The 4,328-nt window shown below is 40.7% G+C and overlaps 1 long non-coding RNA gene across 1 annotated transcript; it reads right to left on the bottom strand.

Moving 5' to 3' along the window:
• Positions 1–6: 6 nt before the first annotated feature.
• Positions 7–4,203, bottom strand: LOC116379500 (uncharacterized). Its single transcript, XR_004212431.1, has 3 exons — positions 3,937–4,203; positions 3,580–3,721; positions 7–2,490 (listed from the first exon to the last, which is right to left on the bottom strand). It is a non-coding gene; the product is annotated as an uncharacterized LOC116379500 (long non-coding RNA).
• Between the last annotated feature and the right edge of the window lie 125 nt (positions 4,204–4,328).

The raw sequence follows: 4,328 nt of genomic DNA on the forward strand, positions 1-4,328 counted from the left end.
TGTGTGTGTGTGTGTGTGTGTGTGTGTGTGTGTGTGTGTGTGTGTGTAACAGAAGTCCTTTACAGCTGTAGAAGCAGATGTTGAGTGTGTGCTGTATGTGTGGTTATTATAGAATAGTTCCTATTATAGCAGAAGGTCTTTATAAAAACCAGCTTGGTAAAAAGTGTGAACATACCCTGTAGTAAACCCCACATATTATTCCATATTTCTCTACATCAGACTTATAAATGGAAATATACACTTCAGGGTGGATCCTTTAGACATTTGCCAGGTCATAACAAAGCACCCGAAAGTGACAGCTTGCCACTATTCAGACAACAGTAAGTCAGTGCTATTTGGTAGAAAATAAATCTGGTGTAAAAACAAAAGAGTTACAATGTTTCACATAAAACTAAGGGATGGAACAAAACAAGTTGTTGTAATCAACATCCAATTATTGGATTGGAAATAGAAGGGTGTCGAGTCTGATTTTTTTATTTTGCAAAGAACAATCATCTGATTAGATACAGAGACAGAAAGCTGATCACGATGATAGAATGTCAAAATCAATAATTCAATATTAAACTCAAATATGAAATAAATAAAACAAGATATTATGAACTAAATAACCTAATGAAGTTTATGGCTGTTAGAGAATAGGAGGGGTCTGAGTGTGTGTGTGTGGGAGGGACAACACCTTCTTCCAACACACACAAGTGGTTTTAACAACCTTTAAAATGTGGTTTGGCATCAAACGCCAAAAATGAAAGACTGTGACTTAATTATCACATTCACAATTATCACCATAAAATTTAAAAAAAAAAAAACATTCTCGTTCTGCAAATGATTTCATCGGTTTGTTTGAAATTTTAATTGCGACAGCAAATGCACTGAGCAGGTCAGGCTGTGGGCAACAAGAAACAGACTGCAATAATGAAATCCTCAGAGGTGACTTAACTTCTAGCCGTCCACACACACTGTGCTCGTTAGTCCGCCTTTGATACAGATTTTCTTTACGCTGGTAAACCGTGATAACAGCTGGTGCTGAGCGCTGCCACCTGCAATGACGTCACTGATTGGTCTATGTTGGGGTCGTTACAGTAGAACTAAGGTTCCAGCACTTCTTATTTTCCAATTTAAAAGAGACAGTTCACCCCTAAATCAGAAATACACCTTGTATTTCATGTTACCTGTAGTGCTATTTATCAGTCTAGGTTGTTTTGGTGTGTGAGTTGCAGAGTGTTGAAGATGTCTGCCCTCTCTCCAATATAATGGGTCTACATGGCACCGGGCTTGAGGTGCTCAAAGCAGGGGAGAAAATGCATTCGAAAAAACTGAAAAGCATCATGTCTTTCCAGAAATCCTGACCCAGTTACTTAAGATAATGCACAGACCTTGTTGTGAGCAGTTTGACGTAGGAATTATTTACTTTTAACCGAACTACACCGGCCAACGTTGTGGAGGAGAGGCTCGTGGTCGAGACGTAAACATTAATGGCGTCGTCCTCTCCAACACTCAGCAACTCAAACCAAAACAATCTAGATTGATAAATAGCACTAGAGAGGGAAGACGAAAAATAACTATCTTTTTATTTTCGGGTGAACTGTTCCTTCAATCACTTGTCATCACCCTATCCCCCTGGTTAATGGCAGTGTTCTCCACTACAGAGGCCTTGTGTCTAACCTGTTAGCACAGAGCATTTTACTGCTTTAACGTTCCAATGCTGTGACACTGAAAGATGCATTTTAAATTCCAATTTTCTGGAATAATTTAGGGACCCAGTTTTGTCTCACATATGTCCATTTTCTATTTTCTATCAGCAGCAGTGTTCACTGCTGTACGGAATCAGCCTTGACTGGAGCTACTGATCTGCTCCACACGTTAAATGGCGCTTTTTGTTCTCCATGCTGAGCACTTGTTTGCTCGCCCCGGTTGAATTTATTTCAAGACATGAATGCACTTCCAAGTATTATAGGAGGATAAAGGAGTCTTTCTGTCTTCTGCATCTTATCAAAGACGATGTGAATATGCCTCAGGGTTCGTAGAGTTGACCTACAGCGGTGGGGGTCACCGTGGTAGCCCGATGCGGGTATTGTGGTCTGTGATATGGTGAACAACAACAACAACAACAACGTGAGTAAAATACTGATCGCAGGGAATCAAAATCCACCCAATAAAAACAGAAGAAAAAATAAAAAGGGGATTCACAATTTGTTTTGTCCAGGATGAGCACAACAAACTGACAAAAAAAAAAGAAAAGAACTATAAAAATGGCTAGATAAACAGAATCATAATTAATCATCTTTAAATAGTGTCACACATGTCTTTATTTGATAATACTAAATTAAAAAGGAAGCTTTCTTCTCTGCCGCTCTCCTCTGCTCCTCTGCCTGTGCCGCTGGCTCGGTCTGACGGACAGCCAAACACACCAATCACACGCATGCTCTTTCCTCCGTCGCCATGACAACTACCTGCTGGACATGCCTTCTCTCAGTGCTACTTAACATTAACCTGTGGAGAGACGGGTAAGCATCTAAGCAAGGTAACGAATGAATGTAGCATGATTAAAACAGCACGCTTTCGTATTCCTGCACAGCACAGATGTGGTGTTTTGGTATTTTCAATAATAAGTAATTGTAGTTCCTTATACTTCATTTACTGTATGACCAGTGTATAAATATGTCAACGAAATATTTTTCATTTCATCCTGCGTGTCAATATGGGATGCCAAATGTCACATGTCCTATGTCCTTTAAAAACAACAACAGGACACTCTGGTGTATTTCAACCCGGATCGTACTCTCATGATTGTGTCCACTGTTGTTAAACCTCTGCTGTAGAGATTCAGGTAACGTGAACCTAATGAAGGTAATGTGTATCAGAGAAAGCACTGTAAGCCTCCCAAAGCTTTGGAAATAAACGCAGCTTTTGCGTAAATCTTTTCAAATGTTTGTCTCCAAGTCTGACCGAAAGTAGACACAGTAGTTAGCTTTTCAAGCTAAACACATGGAGCCACTTCTTGGCTAACCAAGCCATCTGCCCACCGGTTTGTTTCCTTGTGGCTAAGGCTGTGTGTGTTGCTGTGAACACATGCTAGAGACATGGCAAAAACTGGGAGGAAAACCTGTGGGTCACCTCTCTAGCAACAGCAAATACACCTACAAAGCAATCAGATGTCTGTTATTCTACCGTTTATGTAAAATCATACGCAGCAATAAGTAATAAGTGTTGGTTATTACTGCAGATGAACAGCTAGCTTGGTTTGCTGGAAAGTTAAAATAGATAATAGCTAATCCAGGGCGCTAATTTCTTAGTTTACTTTCAGTTGTACGGAAAGGATTTATTTAAAATTGAACTGCCGAACTCATAGGAGGCTTGCACCACTCGTCATGAAATGTGTTATTTTTTGTCCACATTTCTGAATCTCTACAGCGGGGGCGGGGGGGCAGGACGCGTAGTCCGAATGAGCACAACGTGAGAGAAAGATCTCGTCTGAAACACGATGGAATTCATAATTTATACACTGATTCAACTGTGAGATAAAAAAGATTGGAGTCGGACACAAGTATTAATACCTTGCATTGCATAAACTTTACTCACCTGGACCTGGGCTAGTGCAAAAAGTTGTCTACTCTGGCGAAGGAGCAGGAACCGGACCGGACCCGGGCCATGAGCTGAACACACTCCGTGGCCTGGCCCAGCGCCAACATCAGCGGAGGCTGCTTGGGCAGATTTTGGGACTCTGGAGCGGGAAAAAAAAAAAAAACACAGTCCGTCAAGGGTGCAACACGTGAGCCACAATGTGTGTGCACTGGGTGTGAGAGACTCACACGGCGTTACAGTTAAAACAAAAACTGCAGTTGTGTGCGTCAGTGCGACACACACACACACACACACACACACACACACACACACACACACACACACACACAGTGTGTGTCCGTGTTTACTCTTTACCCAATATGGCGCTGTTGAGTGCAGAGCAGAGGGTTTCTCTCTGGGTGGGGTCTAACTGCTGGCCAACGGGGCAGTTCCACGGGTCCGAGTACGCCAGCAAGCTGAATGCATCCTACACAGACAGACAGCATGTGAATACATTCTTCATCTTACCAGGTTGGGCTTATAATGCGTCGTTTGGCTCCGAGTATACATTGATTGTTCATTCATATATATACACACACATATATACTATACATACATACATACATTATATATACTATACATACATACATACATTATATATACTATACATACATACATACATTATATATACTATACTATACATACATACATTATATATACTATACTATACATACATACATTATATATACTATACATACATACATTAT

This window comes from Anarrhichthys ocellatus, unplaced genomic scaffold (assembly GCF_004355925.1).
Source record: "Anarrhichthys ocellatus isolate YVR2014 unplaced genomic scaffold, GSC_Weel_1.0 scaffold4460, whole genome shotgun sequence".
Taxonomy (NCBI): domain Eukaryota; kingdom Metazoa; phylum Chordata; class Actinopteri; order Perciformes; family Anarhichadidae; genus Anarrhichthys; species Anarrhichthys ocellatus.